Source organism: Ostrea edulis, chromosome 10 (assembly GCF_947568905.1).
Source record: "Ostrea edulis chromosome 10, xbOstEdul1.1, whole genome shotgun sequence".
NCBI classification, from domain to species: domain Eukaryota; kingdom Metazoa; phylum Mollusca; class Bivalvia; order Ostreida; family Ostreidae; genus Ostrea; species Ostrea edulis.
Genome location: NC_079173.1, coordinates 43,235,751 through 43,250,060, shown reverse-complemented (window position 1 = coordinate 43,250,060; position 14,310 = coordinate 43,235,751). Strand labels below are relative to the sequence as shown.

The 14,310-nt window shown below is 33.9% G+C and overlaps 1 long non-coding RNA gene across 1 annotated transcript; it reads left to right on the top strand.

The window, feature by feature from the left end:
* The first annotated feature begins 3,080 nt into the window (after nucleotides 1–3,080).
* LOC130050802 (uncharacterized) lies at nucleotides 3,081–9,401 on the top strand. The gene is made up of 2 exons (XR_008799064.1): nucleotides 3,081–3,594; nucleotides 8,264–9,401. It is a non-coding gene; the product is annotated as an uncharacterized LOC130050802 (long non-coding RNA).
* Nucleotides 9,402–14,310: the final 4,909 nt, after the last annotated feature.

Sequence of the window (14,310 nt, the reverse complement as noted above, 5' to 3'; positions counted from 1 at the left end):
ATCAAATAACAAAGTTTGATGATGTTAAGTCAAATAGTACCTGAAAATTTAAATGTAACTATCCAAAAGTAGGTCACGGTGACCTACTTTTGGTCGACACACTGAAGACTCAAGATGCATCAACTGACAAGCCAAATAGTATTCAAATATAACCGTCAAATTCCAAAAGAAGGCCACAGTGACCTACTTTCTGGTCGACACACTCCAAAGACTCAAGATGCATCAACTGAAAAAGTTTGATAATTGAATTCAAATAGTAGCTGACATATTCAGATATAAACGTCAAATTCCAAAAGTAGGTCACAGTGACCTACTTTTTGGTTGACACACTCTGAAGACTCAAGACCCATCAACTGACGAAGTTTAATGATTGTAAGTCAAATAGAATCTGAAATATTCAAATATAGCCATCAAATTCCAAAAGTAGGTCACGTTGACCTACTTTTTGGTCAACAAACTATGAAATCTGAAGATGCATCAACTGACAAAGTTTGATGATCCTAGCTTTCATAGTGGCCAAAATATGCATCTAAAATTGAAAATGTGAAATTTGAATGTCTGCAAAATTCAATAAGTAGGTCACTGTGACCTACTTTTTTTATAAATATGTTTCGAGGCCTCTAGACACATCAACTTACAAGGTTTGATGTAGGGACGCAGTTCAAGGTCCCATGATCCATCAACTGACAACTTTTGATGATCATAGGCTCAAAAGTGTCCAAGATATGCATCAAAATCCATTTAATTATAATTACCTGTGAAATTAAAAAAGTAGGTCACCATGACCTACTATTGAAACAACATGATATGAGGTCCTACGATGCATCAACTGACAAAATTTGATGATCCTAGTCCTTATACTAAGCAAAATATCAAAGTTTTAACAAAACAAAATTTAAGGTCAACTTTGAAGTGACCTTGAGACCACACCCTTTGCCCCAGGATGATGCCTTGAACAATTTTTTATCAACAACCTATCCTCATCCTTATGCATAAGTTTGGTGATAATTTCCCCAGTGGTTCTTGAGAAGATTTTTAGCAACCACTACTTTTGTTTGCATTTTTCTAATTATCTCCCCTTGTTAAAGGGTCACAACCCTAGTTTCCGTACAAATGAAAGCCCTTAGGCCAAGGATACCCTGTGACAAATTTGACAAAAATTTGCCAAGGGGTTCTTGAGATATAGCCCTTTTTCCGAAAAGTTGATGCACACTCCACACCGCAAGCCAGGCATATGACCATATGATTAGCTCTTTGATCCTTCGGCTCAGAAGAGCTAATAATGTAATAAATTAATTCCAATTTGTTGATTAACGACATTTTCTATATTGGATCAAGTTATATTTGTGTGTGTGTGTGTGTGTGTGTGTGTGTGTGTGTGTGTGTGTGTGAGAGAGCGAGAGAGAGAGAGAGAGAGAGAGAGAGAGAGAGAGAGAGAGAGAGAGAGAGAGAGAGAGAGAGAGAACATCGGTAATTATTAAATATCCCTTTTACATGTTTTACATACATGCTTTTCATTTACTGAATATATTAATATGCATTCAAAACAGGAATCGCTTGCAGTAAGCATAATTATTAAACATTTAATTTAAGAATATTTTAATGAAGAAAGGGATTAGAAGACTTAAAGAAAAAATTTCAAAACCAGGTCTTCTCAAAAACATAATATATAGTGTTTGTCATCGTTGGAATTGGCTCAAAATGTTGAAAAACAATATAAATATCAGGGCGGACAATATTGACATTTTTTCTTTTATTAAACTTCCGCCTTTATCATGATTATTTAGCCTGTGGCACACGTTAACTCCTCCTGCAAGGCGCCCATAGCCACAGCAAAGCTCCTAGAAGTTGTGTGTATTCGCAATTAACACGCACCGTGGAACACGGTGTATCTCCGTGGATTTTCAAACGTGATCTTTCCGCGGTGGGATGCATAAAACTCCTGTTGTGCACTGTACATGTATTTGAGAGGGTATGGCAGGTGCCCGCTCCGACACGTGGGTTTCTTTGACCCAATTTGCCAATTTCAATCATTATTGACACAAATTATCTTTGGGTGAAGGGGATTCAGGTTTGTTCAAATGAAGGACCATATTAAAGTTTTATATGGAAATATAAAGGGTCTATGAACATTTCATACCTCCTCCCCCCCCCCCCCCCCCCTTGTGGCAAGTATCATGGCTAAGCTGGGGTCACAATATGGGGTCAAACCTTTTTGATGGGAGTAAAATTTTGCAAGAATTCTTTAAAAATTTACAGAACATCATGTAGGGACAAGGTAACTCGTGTAAGCGATGTGGCCCATGGGCCTCTTGTTTTTATCCTGGCTGTCACCCAGCTCTTTTGAGTGAAACGAAATATGGCGGTACATTTCTTGTGACAAGACAATTCCTTTTCGTACAAGTTTCAAAACTTGTGACATTGACCCTTGAAGAAAACCCAACTTAGACATTATCTCCTGAACTATTTAGGTGGTCTTTCATATTTGTATATATATATATATATATATATATATATATATATATATATATATATATATATATCAGGCTGTCCAGCGGCCCTAAAATTCCTAATTTTTTTCAGTTTTGCTAAAATTCCTTAAAAAAAATGTAAAATTCAAGGGGAAATCCTAAAAAAGCCCTTATTTTTCATGTCAATTCCTACTTTTTTATCAGTCTTGAAAAATCAAAATGCATTCATACAAAATGTGTGTTATTAACGTAGATTGCAGTTCTTATTCAGATAATGCTGATGCAGTGAAAGGCAGTTGACCTGTGGATCCATGTGTTAAGCTTGTTTATTGGTTGTGACTTTGTGATAAAGAGTTAAGATTTATGTAACATCTTATTTGTGTGTCATGTGAGTTTCTTTATTGTCAAATTTGACAAGGTAAGTCCTTTTAAATAATTAAAACTTCCGCAATTTGGTTAAAAATTCCTAATTTTAGCCCTAATTTAGCCCTAATTTTTTAAAATTTTACCCCTAAAATTTGCCCATATTTTTTATCCAAGGGTGCTGGACAGCCTGATATATAAATATATATCCAAATTAAAAAAAAAAAAAATCACAGTGTCCGGTGTAGCGGTGATCGCGGTCGCTGGTGCTCAGGGTCGCTCTAAATATAGCGGTAGCCCTGCTGTTCGACGCTCGCATAATTCGACCCATAGGTAATTGTAAACATTTTATATGGTTGTAATCAGCAATTAGTGTGAAGTTTGGTGATGAAAAAAAAACCAAAAGACAATAAAACAATTGGTATTATTGAATTATTTTGTTTTAAAAACCAGAAAATGCTTTGGTTTTTAATTCTACATCTGAAATTGTGATCGGCATATGAACTTCATTTATGCACATATTTTAATAAGAAGACGTGCATTTTAACTAATATATTAAATTATATAACTAGTGCAGCTCCTTTAGCAAAAATATCAACAGAAACTTACTAATAATTACTCATTTTACATGCAAGAATCATCGAGATCGGCATCCCACCAATGTCGTCTTGTACTCGAGCGATCGAGTCTCGACTGATTTATATCATTATGATTATGATAACAATACCTTGAAAGTAAGATAGTGGTTTAAAAAGAAAAAGTAAGTAATATTGTTTTTATTGTCTATGATTTAATTGCTAGTATGAATAAATGCGAATCATGATCACACTGTACCAGTTTAATTCAAAACAAAGTTGTGACTCGAATTTCCTCTATTGTGTTTTTTAATATCGAAAAGCCATCAGCTATGTCAATGAAATATTTTTATGTAGGTGTTGAAATGCTTAGGTATTTAGTTTTAATTTTTTGCGCAATTACTTATGAATTATGAATTTAAAGCAGATTTTCGACATAGTTTGTGGTCAGAATAATCCAAGCCCCATGACTAAGTTTCATTTGTAATGAAATGAGCACAAAGCACAACTAGCCAATCCAATAAACTTATCATGGTTATGTAACACTAACCTGACTAAGAAGATAGGTGCCTGTTTTTGACCGACTCAGGTTTACATTTCTAGGTAAACATCATATCTAGATATATCTAGTGTTTTTCAATGATGATATCAGACATTCAGTATTTGAAAAGTGGATAATTTATGTTGAATTAATGTTAAGAATGGAGATGTGGAGTTCATATCCCATTAAAATAATTTACTTCACGTAGTTCAAAACACGTGAAATTAGTTTAAATTCATTTCTTTGAAAACATGCCAGAAGGGTAAAGGGCTTTCAAGTTTGTTCAAATGAAGGGCCATGAGCCTTTCAAAGGGGAGATAATCATAAAAATGCAAAAATAGGGTGGGTTTCATTTAAAAATCTTCGAGAACCACTGGGCCAAAAAAAGCTAAAATTTACATTGAAGCTTCCTGGCATATTGCAGACTCAAATTTGTTCAAATCATGGCCCCCGGGTGTTGAATGGGACCACAGTAGGGGGTCAAAGTTTTACATACAAATATATAGAATAAATCTTTAAGAATCTTCTTCTCAAGAACCACTGAGCTAGAAAAGCACAGATTTACATGAAAGCTTCCTGACATAGTTGCAGATTCAAGTTTGCTCAAATCATGGCCCCCGGGTGTTGAATGGGACACAATAGGGGATCAAAGTTTTACATACAAATACATAGGAAGAAACTGTAAAAATCTTTTTCTCAAGAACAGCAAAGTCATGATTATTCATAGTTATATGTAAGCATCTTCAAGTAGTGAAGCAGTTTGCTCAAATCTTAACACTCCAGGTGTAAGTGAGGAACACAATTGGCAATGGGCAATTTAGTTTTAGATAGGAGGAATGAAGAAATGTGTTTACAAACAGTGATCAGTCTTATTAATATGGAATCATTCTCAGGTATTGTAGATTCAAGCTTTTTCAAATCATGACCTCTGATTTCCTTAATTAAATAATTGCCAAAACCATAACATTGTCAATCCCCAAAAAAGTAGACCAGGGGTCATAATGTGAAAGTGTGTTCTTTTTAAACTAGATACAGATATATATTTACAATACGAGGATGTCTGCTAATGTCACTTCTTTTAATAAGACTAAGAAAGAAGGTAATTTTGTGACATCATTGCTCAGCTCATACCACGTGGAGGTATCCTCATATGAGCCATAATTTTGAATAAAAATTTAAACCCAAATGAAAAATAAAGTCCTGAAATTTTCTTAGTAAGTAAAAACAAAACATTAACAATTATAATGAAGCTTTAAAAAATTTCAGTGCTTAATGTAAAAAGTATGATCTAATTTGGAATGAATAAAAATAAATGTTATAGAAAGCCAAAATGAAGAGACGAAATAAAATACTATGTGTAGTTTCAGTTACAATCCCTTGAAATATAGTGTTGGTATGTAAGAATGATATTTAATTTCTTTTTTATTATAGACTTAAGATGGAAACAGTTTCCTTTTATCGTCACTTCCTTGCATATACCATTTACATATATTTATCAAAATTGGTAGGGATCACCCTAGTGTTTACAATTCTAAGACATATATATATATTTTAAAAAAATAAAAATGCAGAACAAAATCAGTGCATTTGCCAAAATCATGTTGTCATATTTCACCCAGGTTACAGTTTTCAAACCCTTCCAAGTTTTTAAATCTTTCTTACTGTTTCAAAAATAAGTAGAGTGATAGCTCAGTTGTGTATTTAAGCATTTTTTTTAGTTCTATGTCACTCTCTGTCTAACGTTAGATGGCCTGTTGTAAGTGTTTACAGCTTAGCATTTGAGCGGTATCTATATATTGGCTATGAAAGAACTTAAAGCTTCACCTGAAGGAAAATGGGCCAAAAACCTATATATAGTGGTAAATAAAGTTAACCCTTCTCATAAAAGAAAATCTTGAAAAAGGCGTGTATTTTATTTGTATATGGTAACGAATTTAGGAAATATTAAAAACCGAAAAAAAAAGATAGTTGAAGGTCGGGGGTAAAAATTATGGACTGTCGTTTAACTGTAACCACACATCTTTTTATTTGGCCTGAACAATAATGAAGAAAAGGTCAGTGCTCAAAAGGTGAAAACAAAAGTTTTAAACCCAAGTTTTCAAGAATGTCTTGCCAATCAGAATTTCATGCTGTGCTGATCCATTGAAAATAATAAAGTTGTTATTTTGCTGTTTTCAAATTACCTTCTACACCATGAATAGTGACCCCCATAATTGTTTTAACTACCACTTTCTTGTACATTATCTAATCAAAGCATTATTATTAGTATTAAATAAATTCAAATTGTGTAATTTTCTTAATGCATTACATGTAATTCAAGTATTTTTTTTTTTCGGATTGTGTGAAGTAAAAATATGAAACGGTCATTCTAAAGAGCGACCCCAGACACCGACGCTCATTATTAATTCAAAATAATTATTTTCCCCATTTTTTCTCTCCCGAATTCTGAAACTACACTTAAATTATCTATTTCAAATCAAACCGCCACCCATTTGCACCTTGTGCAACTTTTACAGACCATACCCTAGTCAGTTCTGACAAAATATGAAACGGTCATTCTGAAGAGCGACCCCAGACACCGACGCTCATAATTAATTCAAAATAATTATTTTCCCCATTTTTTCTCTCCCGAATTCTGAAACTACACTTAAATTAGCTATTTCACATCAAACCGCCACCCATTTGCACCTTGTGCAACTTTTACAGACCATACCCTAGTCAGTTCTGACAAAATATGAAGTATGTTTTATTACAATATTTTAAAAAGAAGTTATAGTTTGATACAAATCTCTTGGTAGAAAGTTACATACACTTTCTCTTAATGAAAATATGAAATAAAATTAATCATTGACCACACACATTTTTAGAAAATTAGATTTTTCTTATTTATACAAAGGGCAGACAACTCTTCTAAAAAGTCTTAAGTGCAAAAATGTCAGCTTCGAACCATTCACCAGTCATGTGAATTTCATCTGCTTCACTTTCATCATTATTTGACAATAAACATTTATGTTGATCTAAATCCTTCAAAATTCTTCATTATCCTTTCATTATACATGACATACCTTAATTCAAAATATAAAGAAGTCTACATATCTATGCAGTTGCGGATTTAGAGGGGGTGGGGGTGAGTCCCCTCCCCTAGGTCTTCTTATTTCTTTTAACCACAACCAAAGATATAAAGCATGTGGTGACTATAAATGAAAGGAAGAAGGAGCAAGAAATTCGGTCAATAATGCATTAAAATGTCCCATTTTAAATCTTTTTTTTTCCCGGGGGAGGAACAAAAATTTCTTTCGAACATGCAATTACATGCACCATATTAAATCATTCCTTTTGACATTTGCATAGTCAAAAATGCATTAAAATGTCCCATTTAAACCAACCTTCTCCTTTGGGCAAGAGAACATATCCTTAACCCTTGTTAAAAATTTGAATTAAGCGCATATTACATTTGAATTGGGAAACCCCCAATGATACCAGTCTTTCAGCTCAGTTTTTTGCATGAAGGACACCCCCCCCCCCCTTCAGCATAATGCATTCATACATGCATAATTAAGCCATTTACTGAAGAAAGTATATAACCAATATTCCACACCAATTGCAATAGGATAAATTTTTATTCTCTTCAATTACATTTCTACTTTGGCTATTTTAAAAAAAAAAGATATGCCAATTTTATACGTATATTTCGGACCATAAAGACTGAAAACAAATGATTTGTTGATTTTTATATGTTTGATAGAAAGTTCGGTGAGGCTGTATGCTGGTAATTAGGGAGTATATGTTTCGACTCTTAAAAAGATTTCGTCTCTCTGAATGTATGTTATTTGAGGCATCTTTTCGAAATATTTCTGTGGCCCTTAAAAGGGCCGGTTTTCTTCTCGAGCTTTACTTTGTCAGAAGAGCTCTCCTTATCTGTGCGGCATATTTCCATAGGTTTCCCTGGGAATGTCACAGGACAAAAATTCACAATTTTATAAGAAAATAAGACCAAGTCACAATTAGAATTTTATGATAGTAGAACAAAATGTCATAGGACAAAAAGTCACAGTTTATAAGAAAATAAAAAACTTGATTTTTTATTATATTTGAAAACATATCTGTTCTTTTTGTAACGTTTAAGAAAATATATATGCAAACTTTATATTTTCTATGAGATTTTGATAATAATTATAAAATTGTTATTCCTTTTATCATATTTATTGTAAAATATCATTTTGATTTTTAAAAAGAGAGATTTCTTATTTCGATGAAATAAGCTTGATGATCATTTGGTTTAGTATACTACATATTACATATAATGATGGCAGAATTATGGTTGGCTTCCTTTCACTCCAGATCATTGTCAAAACAAGAAGTAAGTGAACTATCATATAATAATTGATATATAAACAAGTTAATGATTTTTCCTTTCTTATTATCTGATAATGAACATTTAATAATGAACTGAAGGTGCTAAATGTGGCAAAACAAACATCAATAATGATGACATGTATTACCTTGTACCTCCTATCCACTGTAAGAAATGTCTGGTGTCTGAACAACAGCTTTAGTGAGCATTTGGGTACCACCTGTTATTATTATCTTAAAAGTATATATGGGGTCTCATTTGCTAAGTCATTTTTGTGACTTTTCTACATATTTTGTGACTTTCTGTCCAGTGACGTTTATCCTGTGACTTTTTGTCCGTATACCAACCATGAATCCTATTTTGACTAATTTCGTGAAACTGAAACGTGTCCTTTGTAAGCAATTATAGTTGGGGCATAAATGAACAGATATACGTTGACCTTGAAAATAAATAAATAGATATTAGGTAAATAAAGACGAAAAAAGCCGCCAGACGTTAGTTTTGTTGTCTTATGGTTTTTATTGGGAATAAGAAGGATGGCACGATCCCTTATGCCTGCTGGTTCCTATACACGATCCTGCTATATGTACATGTATATAGAGTCTAGTTGGTTAAATTTTAACACAAAAAGAATTATCTCGTAATAGGAAAGTCTTCCACTTTTGTACAAAAACACCCAAAGTAAACCTCCAAGTTGTATACAGTAGATGTGTGGTTGTTCGCATATCGGAGATAATTTGAATTCAGATAATCAGAAAATATATTTGAAATAAAAGAGGGTGAGAGAAGAAACATACTATGCAAAATAGATAAATAAATAATAAAACAATGTTGAATATGTGCCTACGTATTGTTTGTAAATTGGGCGAGTGGTATTTGTACTTATGATTACGAAGGTTGGTCACGGTAGAATAACCTGGTGTTATTTTATTTACAGGTAATTGTTTACACCTGCACGTTAATCCAAGTTTAAGGCGTCTAGCTGTGCCTTGTTCACACCTGTTGTCATGTGATTAAAATATAAAAGATGACTTAGGAATTGTTATGGAGATAACACTATTGTAAATATGCTTTGAATAAACAGCCATTGTTTTCAAGTTGTTTATTCGTTATTAGATATCTTAGACATAATTCAGAAATCTTATGCATTAAAATATCAATTTTGGAGTTGGATAATACAAGTTAATTTGTATCTTTCAAGTTATGATGTGCATACGAAACAGAAAACTGAGAAGGGGGTTTATTATTACTATGGATTTAAAACCAGTAGGGCACCGCTTCGAGTTAAATACCACGCATGCGCAGAAGCCGGTGATCCGAGTCGTTCTTTTCCCTATAAATTCTATTAAGAGCGACCCTGAGCACCAGCGACCGCCACCACGGTTACACCGGTATAAAATATTAAAAGAAATAGAATAAAGAGTACACAAAGTTAAAAATTTAACGCAAGCGCTTTCATTTTATAATCCTCAGGTATTACATTTTAAAATATTTAGGTGGGCTTTCATATTTGTGTGTGTATATACCATATACACTGAGTGGCCAAAAGTATTGCAACAAGCATGGCTGACGTCATCACAATGTAAATAACAGCTGCATGGAAAAAACCAACTTTCAATGAAATAAACATTATTTATTTACCATTTTTTTCTAGTATTTTATTGCAAAGTCTTTCTGAATAATAACTTGTCGTAGTCTTGAAGATATTGAAGCATGGAAGCTACGGATATATGTTTGAGAGAGGTCATTCCAAATTTTTGTCACTGCAGCCATTTAGGTCATCCCGGTTTTTAATATCATCAAACTCACGGAACAGTTTGATTTTGATACAACGCTAGACATTTTCAATGACAGTAAGGTCCGGGGACTGTGCAGGCCAGTTGAATTTTGGAATACCGTTTTCTTATTTCCAAGTATTGGTCTGTCTAGAGGAGTGGGGGTGGAATTATCGTCTTGGAAAATAAATTGCTGATTTCCAAAAATTTTGCTAACAATGGGCCATAAGTGATTATCCAGCAATTCAATATACCTTGCTGAGTTTAGATTTCTATCAACAGGTACACGAACACCAATACCATAATAGGTAATACACCCCTAAAACATACAACTTACTCTCACGGGCGTTTTGCGTTGGTTCAGACGGTAAGGTTTCCTCTTCTCGGACGATGTTCTCCACAAACTTACAGAGTTATTTTGTCCAATGACTACCTGTGTTTCATCTGAGAAAATAACTTTCTACCACTGTTAAGGTTTCCAATGTCTTTTCCTCGGCACCACAAAATTCGGCGTTGTTTGTTGACTTTAGCGATTGTAAGCGTTTTCTGAATTTTGCCCCTCCTGTATCCTTCCTGGTGTAACTTACGACGAACAGTTCTCATGGACACATTTGTACCTTCATTCCTATTAAAAGTTGATGTAATGTCTTGAAGAAATTGTCTTCTGTTAGTTTTCAGAAAGCGATAAAGTTTCCGATCACCCCTCTCATCTATCACTCGGGGCCTTCCTCTCCGGGGATCGTTTTTAACACTTTCTTTTTGACGGAATGTTTTCAAAACTCGTCCAACAGTGCTTCGATGGATTCATAATGATTCACTAATTTTGTTGTCATTAAATCCCTTTGAATTTAGAATTACAATCCTTTCCTTTAGGTCCTTTGACAATTATCTCTCATTCTTCGACATTGTTTTCATTCGATACCTTACCGGAAATCGTCTGCTACTTTGAATTACAAACGGTTCCCCATATAATTCGTACCCTAGTTAATTCGCATACCTGACATCACGACCCTAGCTTACTTTGTTACGCGTCAGCAATAAAAAATAAAATTTGAAGCGAGTAAAATTGTGATGACGTCAGCCATGTTTGTTGTAATACTTTTGGCCATATATATATATATATATATAAACATAACCTAGACAATATTTTATAAAACATTTAACCCATAGTTTCATATTTTGCATAAAAAGTATATGAAAGACTTTTACTTCATGTTAAGAGCCTGTGGGATCCGGTTTAGAGTACATGCGCGGATCTAGAGGGGGGGGGGGTCCGGACCCGCCCCCTGGAATCTGCAAAGATAAAAAAAATTTACAATACAACGATTTATAAGAAAAATGAGTTTTATCACGGGTTCGATTTTGTGAAAAAGATTCGACCCCCTCCCTGGAAAACAATTCTGGATCCGCGCCTGGAATAGATGCTCAGTACCCATTGCTTGTCGTAGGCGTGGAATAAATGGGCTCAAAGGCCATAACTACGAACATGAGTCTAAATTATGCAGCCATTCATCAGCAATAATAGTATCACCGTCTCCATTTGAGTAAATGTAATTGAATGGGACGTTAACAATATACAATTCATTTTATGATCTTTGACCTCAAGTAATGCAATATTTTCCATGAGCATAATGATTTTTTTACAGAAATTGAAAAATCTCAGCAGAACCAACGCAACTCAGGTGAGCGATGTGGCCCATGGATGTCTTGTTATGTAGTATTTTATGGTTCCCTCATCATTAACGACCTATTAGCATGTTAATAAAAGTCGTGGAACTTCTTTGTTAATTGTCCTGAATTAAAGTTTTTACTTTTCTTTATATAGTATCAGAAAATTTAATTATTCAAAAACAAGAGATGTTTGTAAAACACATATGCCCCTCATGGTACAAAATTGAAAAGGGTTATACACATATCATTTAATTGATAGTAGTATCATCAATTCAAAATATTGAGCAGACAATATCTTCCTATGTCAAGAATGAATAGACCATGCAACATAAAAATCAATAGGGGTCATCTACTCCTTATGCTGTACCAGTGTACCAAGTTTGGTGTAAATCAAGCAAATAATTCTTAAAATATAGGAGACAATATACTACTATGTCCAGTTCAACTATTGACTTTTGACCTCAAAATCAATATGGGTCATCTTCTACTGAAGCTATACCAGTGTACTAAGTTTGATGTTTGTCAAGCAAAAGGGTTATCAAGATATTGAGTGGACAGTATATTAATATGTCCAGTTTGACCCATGACCTTTGACCATGTAACTTCAAAATCAATATGAGTCATCTTCTCCTAAATATACATCAGTGTATTAAGTTTTATGTCTGTCAAGTAAAGGGTTTTCAAGATATTGAGCAGACAGTATATTCCAAAGTCCAGGTTGACCCTTGACCTTTAAAGATGTGACCTCAAAATCAATAGGGATCATCTTTTTTTGAAGATGTACCAAGTTTGATGTCTGGCAAGCAAAGGGTTCTCAAGATATTGAGCGGACAATATATTCCCTTGTCCAGTTTGACCCTTGACATTTGATCTTGTGACCTCAAAATCAATAGGGGTCATCTAATCATTGGGATGTACCAGTATGCCAAGTTTGATGTCTTTCAATCTAAGGGTTCTCAAGATATTGAGAGGACATTATATTCCTATTTCCAGAGAAGATTGACCCTTGGATCTAAAAAACAATAGGGGTCCCTTTCTATTCATAACCAACACATATAGGAAATATCATTATCATCAAATGAATGGTTCTCAAGATATTCAGCGGACAACATGTGATCTACCGACCGACCGACCGACAGGTGCAAACCAATATGCCCCTCTTTTTTGAAGGGGGGATAATAAATATATCAACTTTTATGAAACTTGATATATACATGGCTTTGATAGTCACCTACAAGATATTATGTAACACATAGCATTTGACCGACTTTTCATGTGACAGTTTTCCCCTGAAAACTCTTTTATATATTTTCTGTATTCTTTGGCCAAATGTATTGTTCTTGTAGAATGATGCAAGGTGAAGATAACGAACAGTGATCAATGATATATCAAAAAGTAATTTAAATTAAAGAAACGTTTGCTTCATAGCTCAGTTGTTTACCATGCAGGGAGGTTATTTCGCAATTTTAATGTTTCTAAAAAAAAAAATATAAAAATTCCCATTCAGGTTAGGAATTAGAGGACAAACAACAGTATGAATTACAATCTCTAGCCAGGAATTTACAAATTATACATAAATTCCATGGAAATACGTGATTTAATATTTTTAGTTTTAAATCATGAAAATGGCCATACAAAGCACAGAGCTTAACGTCAATGAATCAATGTAAATGGAAATGCAATTAATGTCCACCATCTCTAAATGAGGCATTATAATCAATATCCACAATCACAAATAAAATCTATAAAATAATGTCCACTAACACTAGATGAGGAAATGTAATCAATGTCCACCATCACTAGATGAGGAAATGTAATCAATGTCCACCATCACTAGATGAGGAAATGTAATCAGTGTCCACCATCACTAGATGAGGAAATGTAATCAATGTCCACCATCACTAGATGAGAAAATGTAATCAATGTCCACCATCACTAGATGCTGAAATGTAATCAGTGTCCACCATCACTAGATGAGGAAATGTAATCAATGTCCACCATCACTAAATTAATGTAATTAGTGTCCACCATCACTAGATGAGGAAATGTAAACAATGTCCACCATCACTAGATGAGGAAATGTAATCAGTGTCCACCATCACTAGATGAGGAAATATAATCAATGTCCACCATCACTAGATGAGGAAATGTAATCAATGTCCACCATCACTAAATTAGGAAAATTAGATCAGAACCATTTGCTGAAGGAGGGGTAATTGTAATCGTACTCAATCTGTAAAATATGAAATACGATCATTACGTCATTTCTGTAAACTTGCAAGGAAACACTTTTCTCAAGATGTGATATTTATATATATACAGGAGTAAAAAAAAATATGTTTCATTAAATGTATAAACACACTAAAATTTGAAATTGATGTTTTGTATGTTTACATATTAAAATCAAAGCAACATTTCACTAGAAGATTATGTGTGACTGGGAAAATTAATTCTTACATCTACACCAAGATACACCGCTGGCAACATGTTTTAGGATCAGCTTCTCCCCTTGCGTCCTGGTCATCAGAGTCAGATTCCTCTCGGGTGTCCTCTTCCACAC